The sequence below is a fragment of the Artemia franciscana genome, unplaced genomic scaffold (assembly GCF_032884065.1).
Source record: "Artemia franciscana unplaced genomic scaffold, ASM3288406v1 Scaffold_1084, whole genome shotgun sequence".
Taxonomy (NCBI): Eukaryota; Metazoa; Arthropoda; class Branchiopoda; order Anostraca; family Artemiidae; genus Artemia; species Artemia franciscana.
In genome coordinates this window covers 132,501-147,821 of record NW_027062737.1, presented here as the reverse complement: position 1 = coordinate 147,821, position 15,321 = coordinate 132,501, and the positions used below count along the sequence as shown (strand labels likewise).

Below are 15,321 nucleotides of genomic sequence, written 5' to 3'. Positions count from 1 at the left end.
ATAAACTTGGATGTTTTGTCATATGACGACTCTATTCTCCAAACTTTTTTGGAGTAGCTATCCCTTTTTCCTAAGGTTATCATTTAAAGTTATTCTAAAGTTATCGATGATTTTGATTTTGAAGTGATTAGTTTCCCATTCCCTGAAAGCAATATACACTCAAATATTACATATTCAGCGTTTTTCTCACAGTTACTTCGTTATGCAAGGATTTGTAGTAATTATATTGATTTTTAAAAAAAATGTAAAATCTTAAGCCAAAAATTGATATCAAGAGGTTTTTCTGCAAATAAATTAACTAGGCAATTTAAAAAATTTAGTTTTCATTATAACCAACTTTTAAATAAGTATCAAAAGAATTATCTAGAAATACTTAAAGAAATTTTCAACTAATTTTGGAGGTTCGAGAAATGTCGTCGCAGCGCCATTTATTTTGAATTGTGTTGCTAATTGAGTGGATTTTCTTAAAAATTAGCCACATGGTAAAGATGAATTTTATAATTGTTTAGTTCACTCAGGTTTTTTGCAATGTGTTAATATTTGTGATTTGGTAAAATTTATAATATTTAGTTTACCTATTGTCACTAAAGGGAGGGATATATTAACAGGATAAGCTTGTTTTGGTTTTACTTGGTTGTTTTACATTTGCTGTTTTTTTTCTTTCATAGGCATGTATTTTGGGGGTGATACCTGACACGGGGATGCCATGGATATTCTGTGGTAGCCACAACACTGTGCTGGGTAGAGAATTTAGAGTGGTGAAACCCTATATAGGCCAGTGTATTCTCCTGATGAGCCCTTATGTTGGGTGTTGCCTCTGAATTATTTGTCTATATTATTTTTCTATTGTTTGGTAAATGACGACTTATCCTTATTGACGACATGACTGCCTGTCCATGGATTATTCTTTATGGTTGATTGTGTGTGGCTATGCTGTTTGACCTATGTGATTGTATGGATGAGTAGGGTTGAGGCCTCATTCAAGTGCTGATCTATATTAATCACTAATTTAGGAAAACAGTCTTCCTTTTCTCCTTCTGTCTCTCTCATTTTTGTGTTTGTGCTGTTGCATTGGTGATTTCTCTTTTCATGATATTTAATTACGTAAAACTTGCAAGTATACAATATATATATATATATATATATATATATATATATATATATATATATATATATATATATATATATATATATATATATATATATATATATATATATATATATATATATATATATATATATTCTAGCTGTTGGGATGGCGCTTCGCGCCACCTCAACACCTAGTTGGTGGGGCGCTTCGCGCCCCCCCAAGCCCCCCCCAGCGTGCGTAAGTCGTTACACGCCATATTAGTTACACGCTATTGTAGCTGTGTCCCTGTGTCCCACCTGTGAATAGAGATAGATATAAATATATATTTTTGACTACGTAAAACATGCGAATATACAACATTTTTCGCTGTCCCATTGTTTGTGCATGTAAATAGCATTTATATTCCCTGTGTCCCGGTCGTCATTTGTGTCCTGGTGTCCCAGTTTGTAATTTCTCTTTGAGTGCCCCGGTCGTCATTTATATTCCCTGTGTCCCAGTGTCCCGGTCGTCATTTGTGTCCCGGTCTGTAATTTCTATTCAAACAATCCCTGTGTCTCAGTCGTCAATTATATATCCCGCCTGTGCCCCCCGCGTCCCCGTTGTAGTTGTGTCCCTGTGTCCCGGTCGTCATTTATATTCCCGGTCGTGATTTGTGTCTGGGTGTCCCAGTCTGTAATTTTTCTTTGAGGTTCCCGGCCGTCATTTATATTCCCTCTGTGTCGGTCGTCATTTGTGTCCCGGTCTGTAATTTATCTTTGAGTGTTTTTTCTTTTGAGTTTTTTTTAGTTTTTTACATTTTTTCAGTTTTTTTTCTTCTTTATTTTTCAGCGTCACTATGAAGTACCTATCGCCGAACCTTTGTTTTTTAACTTAAATCTGGTAGGCATTGATGACCTTATCCAAGTCAAAATCCCAAACCCAATCATCATCGCTATCATTTTCAGTTTTGATATGTTTTGACTCTCGCTTTCCAGGTGGATTTTCATCTAACTGCGCGGTTTTGCGTTCTTTAGCCGCAAGCCTGTTTTCTTGCTGTTCTTGTGATTCCTCGGCACGCTTTCTTTTCTTACTTTCTCTATCAGCTGCAAGCCTGTTTTCTTGCTGTTCTTGTGATTCCTCGGCACACTTTCTTTTCTTACTTTCTCTATCAGCAGCAAGTTTTTTGGCATAGACTCTTTGAGCAGCTTCCTCGGCTGTTGCTATTGTAGGTTCTTCAGTCATTTTACAATTAAACATTTTTCCGTGAACGCATGTCTTAAATATCTTGAATGACGTCACCGTCAAAGCAAAAATGACGACAACTAATTTCATGACGTCAGTCAACACAGAAACATGACTTCACCTGATCCACAGACAGACACACAGACAGACAACTTATTTATATATATTTACTAGCTGTTGGGGTGGCGCTTCGCGCCACCCCAACACCTAGTTGGTGGGGGTATTTCGCGCCCTCCCCAAGCCCCCCCGCGCGCGTAAGTCGTTACGCGCCATATTAGTTACTCGCCATTGTAGTTGTGTCCCTATGTCCCACCTGTGAATATAGATAGATATATTATATATATGTTTTTAACTACGTAAAACTTGCGAATATACAACATTCTTTGCTGTCCCATTGTCTGTGCATATAAATAGATTGTCAGGTTTACCGACTCTTGAACATGCAACATATAATGGTCCATGGGAAAACAATCCGTATTCAGATCTATACCTCATGATTCTAATGATTGCCCTTGAGCTTTGTTGATGGTGATTGCTAATCGACCATTCCCTGTCCCGGTGTCCCGGTCGTCATTTATATCCCCCTGTGCCCCCCGGCGTCCCCGTTGTAGTTGTGTCCCTGTGCCCCGGTCGTCATTTATATTTTTTACTTATGTCCTGTTCATTATGGCTTATGTATGGTCATTTATATTCCCTGTGTCCCGGTCGTCATTTGTATCCCGGTGTCCCGGTCTGGCCCGGTCCCCGTTTTTTAGTTTTGTTTTTCTCCTTTATTTTTTTCCTTTTTTATTTTTTTTCTTTTTTAGTTTATTTAGATTTTTAGATTTTTTAGTTTTTTTTATTAGTTTCTAGTTGTTTTTTTTTCTTTTTAGTTTTTTTGTAGTTTTTACCTTCTTTTTAGTTTTTTTAGTTTTTTTTTTTACTTATGTCCTGGTCGTCATGTATACTCCCTGTGTCCCGGTGCTTTGTTGATTGCTAATCGAACATTCCTTTTGTCCCGGTCGCTTTCTCTTTGAGTATCGTCATTTATTTTTTTCTTTTTTAGTTCTTACCTTTTTTAGTTTTTTAGATGAAAATTTTTTTTAGTTTTTTTCCTTTTTTTCTTTTTAGTTTTTTATTGGTTTTTACCCTTTTTTTTAGCTTTTTTAGTTTTTTTTCGTTTTTTCTTTTTACTTTTTTTTTTAGTTTTTATCTTTTTTATTTTTTTTTATTTTTATTCTTAATTTTATTAGTTTTCTTTTTCTCTTCTATTTTTCAGTTTTTTCCTTTTTTTAGTTTTTTTTCTTAGTTTTTAGTTTTTTTAGTTTTTTACCTTTTTTTAGTTTTTTTTAGTTTTTTTAGTTTTTTAGCCTTTTTATTTTTTTTATTAGTTTTTAGTTTTTTTTGTAGTTTTTGCCTTTTTTTTAGTTTTTTCAGTTTTTTTTTAGTTTTTAGTTTTTTACCTTTTTTAGCCTAACCAGGATTTGAACCTGGGACCTTCATTCTCCGTTCTGACACCCTCTCTCACCGAGTGACTACTCCAGCATGTTCATTTTGGTGTTTTAAATGGTATACTATTAACCAAATTAATGTGTTTTACAATATACTAAGCATCGTCATAACAAAAATGATGGCAACTAATTTCATGACGTCAGCCGAAACATGACGTCACCTGATCCACGATTCACAGATCCATAGACAACTTATTTTTATATATATAGATATAGATATATATATATATATATATATATATATATATATATATATATATATATATATATATATATATATATATATATATATATATATATATATATATATATATATATATATATATATATATATATATATATATATATCTATATATATAAAAATAAGTTGTCTGTCTGTCTGTGGATCTGTGGATCAGGTGACGTCATGTTTCTGTGTCGGCTGACGTCATGAAATTAGTTGTCGTCATTTTTGTTATGACGATGCTTAGTATATTGTAAAACACATTAATTTGGTTAATAATATACCATTTAAAACACCAAAATGAACATGCTGGAGTAGTCACTCGGTGAGAGAGGGTGTCAGAACGGAGAATGAAGGTCCCAGGTTCAAATCCTGGTTAGGCTAAAAAAGGTAAAAAACTAAAAACTAAAACAAAACTGAAAAAACTAAAAAAAAGGCAAAAACTACAAAAAAAACTAAAAACTAAAAAAAAAATAAAAAAGCTAAAAAACTAAAAAAACTAAAAAAATGTAAAAAACTAAAAAAACTAAAAACTAAAAAAAAACTAAAAAAAAGGAAAAAACTGAAAAATAGAAGAGAAAAAACGAAAAAAAACTAAAAAAGCTAAAAAAAAGGTAAAAACCAATAAAAAATAAAAAGAAAAAAGGAAAAAAACTAAAAAAAATTTTCATCTAAAAAACTAAAAAAATTAAAAAAGGTAAAAACTAAAAGAATTAAAAAAGAAAAAAAAACTAAAAAAAGGAAAAAAACTGAAAAATAAAGGAGAAAAAGAAAACTAAAAAAATATAAATAAAAATAAAAAAACTAAAAAGATGAAATCTTCAAAAAAACTACAAAAAAAAACTAAAAACTAATAAAAAAAAATAAAAAAGCTAAAAAACTAAAAAAACTAAAAAAAGGTAAAAAACTAAAAAAACTAAAAACTAAAAAAAAACTAAAAAAAAGGAAAAAACTGAAAAATAGAAGAGAAAAGACGAAAAAAAACTAAAAAAGCTAAAAAAGGTAAAAACCAATAAAAAACTAAAAAAAAAAAAGGAAAAAACTAAAAAAAATTTTCATCTAAAAAACTAAAAAAAACTAAAAAAAGGTAAAAACTAAAAGAACTAAAAAAGAAAAAAAACTAAAAAAAGGAAAAAAACTGAAAAATAAAGGAGAAAAAGAAAACTAAAAAAATATAAATAAAAATAAAAAAACTAAAAAGATAAAAACTTCAAAAAAAAAAAACTAAAAAGAAAAAAGATAAAAACTAAAAAACCTAAAAAAAGGTCAAAACCAATAAAAAAAAACTAAAAGGAAAAAAAGGGAAAAAATTAAAAATTTATTTCATCATATACCAATTCAAAAACGAATATATACCGGGATGACGACCGGGACACAGGGAATATAAATGACACAACTACAACGGGGACGCCGGGGGGCACAGGGGGATATAAATGACGACCGGGACACCGGGACACGAGGAATATAAATGACGCCCAGGACATTCAATCATTTTTGCTTTGACGGTGACGTCATTCAAGATATATAAGACATATGTTCACGTAGAAATCTATTAATGTTTAAGTTTACAATGACTGATGAACTTACCATGGCAAAAGCCGATGAAGATGCTCAAAGAGTCTATGCCAAAAAACTTGCTGCTGATAGAGAAAGTCAGAAAAGAAAGCGTGCCGAGGAATCAAAAGAACAGCAAGGAAACAGGCTAGAGGCTAAAGAACGCAAAACCACGCAGTTAGATGAAGATCCACCTGGACAGCGAGAATCAAAACATATCAAAACTGAAAATGATAGCGATGATGATTGGGTTTGGGATTTTGACTTGGATAAGGTCATCAATGTCTATCAGATTTAAGTTAAAAAAACAGAGGTTCGGCGATATGTATTTCATAGTGAAGCTGAAAAATAAAGAAGAAAACGAAAACTGAAAAAAGAAAAAATGTAAAAAACTAAAAAATACTAAAAAGAAAAAACACTCAAAGAGAAATTACAGACCGGAACACAAATGACGACCAGGACAGAGGGAATATAAATAACGACCGGGACACTCAAAGAGAAATTACAGACTGGGATACCGGGTCACACAGGGAATATAAATGACGACCAGGACCCAGGTATTTAAGAATATCGTTCAAAGAAAAATTTTTAATTGTAAGAAGACCGTTGAAAGAGAAATTTCTAATTGTAAAATGACTGAAGAACCTACAATCTTCAAAGATACCACGATAGGAAGACTCTACACCGTTCACCCCAATCAACATGAATGCTTCTTTCTACGCCTGCTTTTGGTGAATGTACCCGGTCCGACATCCTTTGAGTATTTGAGAACTGTAAACGGTACTATACATGACACTTACCGTAGTGCATGCCAAGCTCTAAATGACCAGGCAGTCCTTTACAAGTCAGTCGACACAGTTTTGGAACCAAATGAAGCGGTTAATTATCCATCTGAATTTTTAAATTCCATAGATCTTTCAGGGTTTCCACCACACGTGCTACAACTAAAAATAGGCGTACCAATAATACTTTTAAGAAATATCAACCCACCAAAGCTTTGCAATGGCACGCGACTTGCCGTAAAAAAAAACAATAGAAAACCTAATAGAGGCCACAATCTTGACAGGGCCTTTTGAGGGTGAGGCTGTTCTTATTCCTCGCATTCCCATGATTCCAACGGATCTGCCTTTTCAATTTAAAAGATTGCACTTCCCAATTCGATTAGCATTTGCAATCACCATTAACAAAGCTCAAGGTCAATCATTAGAAAAATGTGGTATAGATCTTAATACTGATTGTTTTTCCCATGGACAATTGTACGTTGCATGTTCGAGGGTCGGTAAACCTGACAATCTATTTATATGTAGCGACAATTGGACAGCGAAGAATGTTGTATATTCGCAAGTTTTCCGCAAATTATATTGTATTGTATCTATCTATCTATCTATCTATATAAAAACGAGTTGTGTGTATGCATGTTTGTTTGTTTGTAAAAAGAGCGTTTGCATATGACGTCATTATTAGTACATACGGCTTTGTATATGCAAAGACAATGGGAAAGCCAAGAATGTTGATATTCGCAATTTTTACGTAGTTTAACTCCTGCAGACGAAATGAATGCTTGCCTGAAAAATTCTAATTTATGGGCACACGTAAAAATATTAAAATTAAATACAAATATGCGTGTCCGATTGCAAAACGATGACTCTGGTCAAACATTTTCAGATCAATTGCTGGCAATTGGGAACGGAAAGCTCCCAGTAGTGGGAAAGCCAAAAATGTTGTATATTCGCAATTTTTACGTAGTTTGAAACACATATATAAATCTATCTATATTCACAGGTGGGACACAGGGACACAACTACAATGGCGCGTAACTAATATGGCGCGTAACGACTTACGCGCGCGGGGGGGCTTGGGGGGGCACGAAGCTCCCCACCAACTAGGTGTTGGGGTGGCGCGAAGCGCCACCCCAACAGCTAGTATATATATATAAAATAAATATATATATACTAGCTGCTGGGGTGGCGCTTTGCGCCCCCCCAAGCCCCCCCGCGCGCGTAAGTCGTTACGCGCGGATTTTTCATCAAGAGTCAATGATTGATTATTTTTTAAACGATTATTTTGGCAAAAATGTTCGAAAAACGTCATATGTGTGATTTTCCTTGCTTGAAGTTGTCGTTTGCGTCATTGGGCATAGTAGTTCAACAATGAAATGACAAGCTTTCGTTGTTGAAATAAAGACAATGGTCATTTTTAGTTTATAATATTATTATCGAAAGAAAATTGTTTCAAAGCCCTTAAGCTGTGATATTATGTGCCAGAATGGTATTGTTGGGGCTTGTACATTATGGCACGCTGGCCGAAATTGTAGGAGTCATCAGTGGAAACGCTATTGGAATTTTTTTCGTTATGTTTAAACGATAAACTCTTGTGTAAATGAATAGTTTTTACGGTAACCGTTTCATTATTTTACGAGGCAGCCACATATTGCCATGGTGGCCTGAATTGCTTGGACTAACATATTCTACAGTTTAAAGTAAAAATGAAATGTGTTAAATTAATTCTTTGGCGTTGGTTGGAGACGACTCAAATATAACACTCAGTCAAACGGAATGAGGGATTTTCATTAAGACTCCTCAGAATAGCTTTTTATGGGGCTTAAGTTTACCTCAATATCCATTATCCCCCCCGCCCTCTTGAATTAGATGCCAGGCCCCCATCTTTATGTAATTCGTGGTTCATTTTGTCTATTTTTTTTTTCTTTGTCAGACTTTTTTATATTTTTTATTTTAATTTCTTGAGTTTTTACTCCTTTTTCCGTGTTTTAATAATAATTTGTAAATTTGTTTTTGTGAACGAAAATTGTGTATAGGTAAAAAAACTAAAAAGAAAAAAAAGCTAAAAAATGCTTTTCTTACGTTTCACTAAATACATCCTACGTTTCTCTCCCTGGTACAGAAAATCAATCCTCATTAAAAACTATCACATAACCGACCCTCATGTTGCAGATGAAAATTTAATCAAATGACACAATATTAAAATATTAGATCGCGATTTGTATAATCTCCTTTTACAATAGATCTGTTTACGTTTTATTCATTTTAGTGCTAATTTATTTGTCCTTTTATTAGTTGAGTCTCTTTCTAGTTATGTCTCTTCTGATATGTTCTTATATATTTCCTTATATTTATATGTTTGTGCTCCGTCTTTTTCATTTCGTATGATCGATGGGTTTTCAAATCAATAAACAAATATATATAAAAGCTACAAAACAAAAAAAGAGAATTGTTTTGGGTGCTAGAAATCGAGGATATTGCTTGGTGCACCTTCCTTTGGCCATGCATGGTCATTTTTCATTCAGTGCAGCGCAAGGTCCATGCATCATATTTTTTACTACAATATTATATAAGCCCTTATCGACTTTTTCATCTGGTATTTTAGCGGAAAATACATCATCAATTTTATTAGAAGTAAAGTTATCATGTACCCAGATTAAAATATGTGCGTGTGGCAATCCTCGTTTTTGCCATTTCACTGAGTACGTCCGGCATCGCATTGACCCACGCACTGAAAGTTTTACTATATAGTTTACTGGTAATTTCAACTTTTTTCGGAAGACACGGGCTGTAATGTCATGTCTATGAACTACCGATTGTCCTTGAAGTAAAAGCTGCTCGATCTCGTCCCAAGATTGATTACATGTAACTGTAATATATAAATCTGAGTAACCAAAGAGACGAACATACGCAATAGAATCTAGAGCATATTCATGCATATGACGGGGACTCCCAGCATATTACTAAGGTAACATTGTTAATCTTCCAACGTCAGGGGTATTACCGTCATTTACAACTACACCTCGCAAATGAATGTATTGTCCAGAGCAGACCTTAGTCTGATTCAGACGGATAATAGCAAACCTTTTTATTCAATCTTTGCATACATATCAACGATGTGTTGGTGAAACAATCGGCGGAATTTTTGAATAAAATGTTCTACATAGTAACGAATCATTACTCTATAGGAGTAGTAATTCATTGCGCTGCATTTCTTATCTGTTTGTTTGTTAGCAGACGGATCTATCAATTTACTATTAATGTGACAGTCGTTGGCTCCATCCCAAAAAGTGATAGGATATTGTAGGGCATCGTAACATCAATGAGTTCAGCAATTCTTACCAACTGAGTGTTTTGCTTATAAAGAATAATATTTCGAGGTTAAAACTGATCACAGACCATAAAGATTGCTTATTCGTTGAGAGTTGGAGCATTGTATCTACGCAAATATTTGCCATTAGGCGTTTTGTCAGCAGAAATAACAATTTTTTGTGAATCAATAGGCATCAAATCGATTTCTGTTTTGAACAGACACACTAAATCATCATTTTCGTGGAGAAAATTTTGCAATTGGGAAACGATAGTCCTTTCCATGTCGGGAGGAATTTAATAACGTGTATTCAATTCAAAATTACTAATTTGGAAATGTTGTACGTGGGAGTTTGGAATTCAATTAGGAATTGCAATCACTTAAAAAGTATAGTTGTAAAAATTCACGATTTGCACCTGAGATTGGTAAAAGGAACCCTGCTCTATGATAAATTTGCCTTTTTCCTTTGAAAATAGGTATAAATTGATCTTGATTTTCAATTTGGGCACCAAACGATGTCATTTGAAAATATGAGTTATATTTTCCAATGTTTGCTAAGAAAAACGCTTAGATTATGACGTAGTTCCAGTAAGTAACGTCTTCAATACCTCAGGTATTGCAGCCAGTTGAAGAAATATAGCTTTTCCCAAGGCGCAAGAAATTCCCATTGTTTCACCATTAAATTTCAAGGCCTTGTAATAGGGACAAATTTTAGAAATAGTCCCGATTTGAATACATCTACTGAAGGTATAATTATTGCCTGGGCTGTACCTGAAGATAATCTTCACGTTGCTCCTGTGATTCCTTGGGACACTTTCTTATGACTTTATCTCTTTGAGTCTCAAGCCTGTTTTCACGTTGTTCTTGTGTTTCCTCGTCTCGGTTTCTTTTGCCATTATCTCTTTGAGCCTCAAGCTCAAATGAATATATTTTTCAGAATGGAGCTTGGTCTGTTTCAGACTGATGAATGGAAAATGTTCTGATTCAATCTTTGCTTTCATATCAGCGATGTGCTGGTGAAACAATTGACGTCATTTCAAATATAGTTCTCTTCATCCTGATGAGTCATTATTCTGTAGCCATAATAGTTCATTGCTTTGCATTTCTTATCCATTTTTTTGTTAGTGGCTGGACTTATTAAATTAATATTAAAGTGGTAGCAGTCGGCTGCATCCCAAAAAGTGATAGGACATTGTAATGCATCGTAGCATCGATGAGTTTCAGCAAATTAATGTGATAGCCGTCGGCTCCATCCCAAAAAGTGATAGGATATTGTAGGTGATTTTAGCATCGATGAGTTTCAGCAATTCTTACCAACTGAGCGTTTCGCTTATGGAGAATAATATTTCGAGGTAAAAACTGATCACCGACAATAACAATTGCCAATTCTTCGATAGTTGGAGCATTGTATCTACGCACATGTTGGCCAGGATGCTTTTATCAGCGGAAATAACAATTTTATGCGTATCAGTGGGCATTATATCGATTGTGGTTTTAAACAGGCGCACTAAATCATCATTTTTGTGGAGAAAATTTTGCAATTGGGAAACGATAGTCCTTTCCATGTCGGGAGAAATTTCGTAACATGTATTCAATTCAAAATTGCTAATTTGGAAATGTTTTACGTGGGATTCTCTGTAGATTGACTATTCAGAGGCAATGTCAAAGTGGAATGAGCAATTCTTCTACTATGCAGCAACGTTGCTGCTATTCTGGACGATAAAAGGGCTAACGCTATGTCATTTTGGATCGAACTTATACCAGAAGAAATCTATCTTGAAACGTTTTACCAGTACCTCCTGGCACATCCAAGAAGAAGATTTTTCCAACTTGGATATCATGTATGCCTTTTTGTTCGGGCATTAACGTAGAATTATTTTTTTTTACATACGACAATAGATCAATCGTGTTGTAACTTTGTTCACGATCCAATTTTGCACATGTAGAAATAGCAGCAGTACGATTAGATGAAGGCATTCTCAAATGCTTGAGAAGTTTGTTTGTCTTTGACCTTGTTAGGGGAAATTATAAACCACGGGAATTGATCAAAATGCCCATACTATTTTTTTTGTAAGTCTTGCTTTCTCTTTAACGTCTCGATTTTACGTTTTGTTATGTTAAGGATGTTTCTCCGGGTAAATTTTCACCCGTACTGAATTTTCTATTCTTCGTACTGAAAATATTTCTGTGGTGAGGGAGATTTTTCAGCGGACGGGGGAATTGTGACGTGTTAAGTAGGAGCCAACCCTCTTCATATATGTCATAATTTTTGTTCGTCTTCAGTTTTAATGTTGCTCCTTACTTTCAATTGAAAAGAAAAAGTTTTTTTTCACTTTCTAATAAATGCAAAAAAATTTATTGTAATATGCCTTACAAATAAAACAAAACTAGTTATGTAAACTTAATCTAACACACATGATTTAAAGAGATTTAGAGCTCTCTAATGAAGTAAACACTGCTTATAGTTATGAATATACATTTATTAATATGGTTTTTAAAAAAAGGTAAAAAAATTAAAAAGAAAAAAAGCTAGAAAATGCTTTTCTTCCGTTTCACTAAATACCTCCTACGTTTCCCTTGGTTTTCTGGTACAGGAAATCAATCCTCATTAAAAAGTATCACATAACCGACCCTCGTGTTGCAGAAGAAAATTGAATCAAATGACACAATATTAAAATAGTAGATCACGATTTGTATTATCTCCTTTTACAATAGATCTGTTTTCATTTTATTCATTTTATTACTATTTTGTTTGCCCTTTTATTAGTTGAGTCTCTTTCTAGTTATGTCTCTTCTGATATGTTCTTATATATTTTCTTATATTAATATATTCGTACTCCGTCTATTTCATTTCGTATGATCGAAGGGTTTTCAAATAAATAAATAAAAGCTACAAAACTAAAAAATACAATTGTTTTGGGTACTAAAAGTCGAGCATATTGCTTGGTGCAGTTTTTACCTTTTTTAGTTTTTTTTAGTTTTTTAGATGAAAATTTTTTTTAGTTTTTTCTTTTTTTCTTTTTAGTTTTTTATTGGTTTTTACCTTTATTTTAGCTTATTTTTCAGTTTTTTCCTTTTTTTTAGTTTTTTTTATTTTTTATTTTTTTTAGTTTTTTACCTTTTTTTAGTTTTTTTTAGTTTTTTAGCTTTTTTACTTTTTTTATTAGTTTTTAGTTTTTTTGTAGTTTTTGCCTTTTTTTAGTTTTTTCAGTTTTTTTTTTAGTTTTTTATTGGTTTTTACCTTTATTTTAGCTTATTTTTCAGTTTTTTCCTTTTTTTAGTTTTTTTTTTAGTTTTTAGTTTTTTTAGTTTTTTACCTTTTTTTATTTTTTTTAGTTTTTTTAGTTTTTTAGTTTTTTTATTTTTTTTATTAGTTTTTGGTTTTTTTTGTAGTTTTTGCCTTATTTTAGTGTTTTTAGTTTTTTAGCTTTTTTATTAGTTTTTAGTTTTTTTTGTAGTTTTTGCCTTTTTTTAGTTTTTTTAGTTTTTTAGCTGTTTTATTTTTTTTATTAGTTTTTAGTTTTTTTTGTAGTTTTTGCCTTTTTTTTAGTTTTTTCAGTTTTCAGTTTTTTCACCTGATCCAGTTTTTTCAGGTGACGTCACCTGATCCATCCACAGATCCACACACAGACAACTTATTTTTATATATATAGATATATATATATATACGTATATATCTTCTATATATATAAAAATAAGTTGTCTGTGTGTGGATCTGTGGATGGATCAGGTGACGTCATGTTTCGGAAACTGAAAAAACTAAAAAAAGGCAAAAACTACAAAAAAAACTAAAAACTAATAAAAAAAATAAAAAGGCTAAAAAACTAAAAAAACTAAAAAAACTAAAAAAGGTAAAAAACTAAAAAAAAAACTAAAAAAAGGAAAAAACTGAAAAATAGAAGAGAAAAAGAAAACTAATAAAATTAAGAATGAAAATAAAAAAAAATAAAAAAGATAAAAACTAAAAAAAAAAGTAAAAAGAAAAAACGAAAAAAACTAAAAAAGCTAAAAAAAGGTAAAAACCAATAAAAAACTAAAAAGGAAAAAAACTAAAAAAAATTTTCATCTAAAAAACTAAAAAAAACTAAAAAAGGTAAGAACTAAAAAAGAAAAAAATAAATGACGACACTCAAAGAGAAAGCGACCGGGACAAAAGGAATGTTCGATTAGCAATCAACAAAGCACCGGGACACAGGGAGTATAAATGACGACCAGGACATAAGTAAAAAAAAAAACTAAAAAAACTAAAAAGAAGGTAAAAACTACAAAAAAACTAAAAAGAAAAAAAAACTAAAAACTAATAAAAAAACTAAAAAATCTAAAAATCTAAATAAACTAAAAAAGAAAAAAAATAAAAAAGGAAAAAAATAAAGGAGAAAAACAAAACTAAAAAACGAATGTATATACAGACTGGGACACCGGGATACAAATGACGACCGGGACACAGGGAATATAAATGACCATACATAAGCCATAATGACCAGGACATAATTAAAAAATATAAATGACGACCGGGACACAGGGACACAACTACAACGGGGACGCCGGGGGGCACAGGGGGATATAAATGACGACCGGGACACCTGGACAGGGAATGGTCGATTAGCAATCACCATCAACAAAGCTCAAGGGCAATCATTAGAATCATGAGGTATAGATCTGAATACGGATTGTTTTCCCATGGACCATTATATGTTGCATGTTCAAGAGTCGGTAAACCTGACAATCTATTTATATGCACAGACAATGGGACAGCAAAGAAGGTTGTATATTCGCAAGTTTTACGTAGTTAAAAACATATATATAATATATCTATCTATATTCACAGGTGGGACATAGGGACACAACTACAATGGCGCGTAACTAATATGGCGCGTACGAAAAAAAACTAAAAAAGCTAAAAAAAAAAGGTAAAAACCAATAAAAAACTAAAAAGGAAAAAAACTAAAAAAAATTTTCATCTAAAAAACTAAAAAAAACTAAAAAAGGTAAGAACTAAAAAAGAAAAAAATAAATGACGACACTCAAAGAGAAAGCGACCGGGATAAAAGGAATGTTCGATTAGCAATCAACAAAGCACCGGGACACAGGGAGTATAAATGACGACCAGGACATAAGTAAAAAAAAAAAACTAAAAAAACTAAAAAGAAGGTAAAAACTACAAAAAAACTAAAAAGAAAAAAAACTAAAAACTAATAAAAAAACTAAAAAATCTAAAAATCTAAATAAACTAAAAAAGAAAAAAAAGAAAAAAGGAAAAAAATAAAGGAGAAAAACAAAACTAAAAAACGAATGTATATACAGACTGGGACACCGGGATACAAATGACGACCGGGACACAGGGAATATAAATGACCATACATAAGCCATAATGACCAGGACATAAGTAAAAAATATAAATGACGACCGGGACACAGGGACACAACTACAACGGGGACGCCGGGGGGCACAGGGGGATATAAATGACGACCGGGACACCGGGACAGGGAATGGTCGGTTAGCAATCACCATCAACAAAGCTCAAGGGCAATCATTAGAATCATGAGGTATAGATCTGAATACGGATTGTTTTCCCATGGACCATTATATGTTGCATGTTCAAGAGTCGGTAAACCTGACAATCTATTTATATGCACAGACAATGGGACAGCAAA

At 32.6% G+C, this 15,321-nt stretch overlaps 1 long non-coding RNA gene across 1 annotated transcript; it reads left to right on the top strand.

Moving 5' to 3' along the window:
- Window positions 1–4,140: 4,140 nt before the first annotated feature.
- Window positions 4,141–15,067, top strand: LOC136042316 (uncharacterized). Its single transcript, XR_010621254.1, has 2 exons — window positions 4,141–4,638; window positions 13,683–15,067. It is a non-coding gene; the product is annotated as an uncharacterized LOC136042316 (long non-coding RNA).
- Window positions 15,068–15,321: the final 254 nt, after the last annotated feature.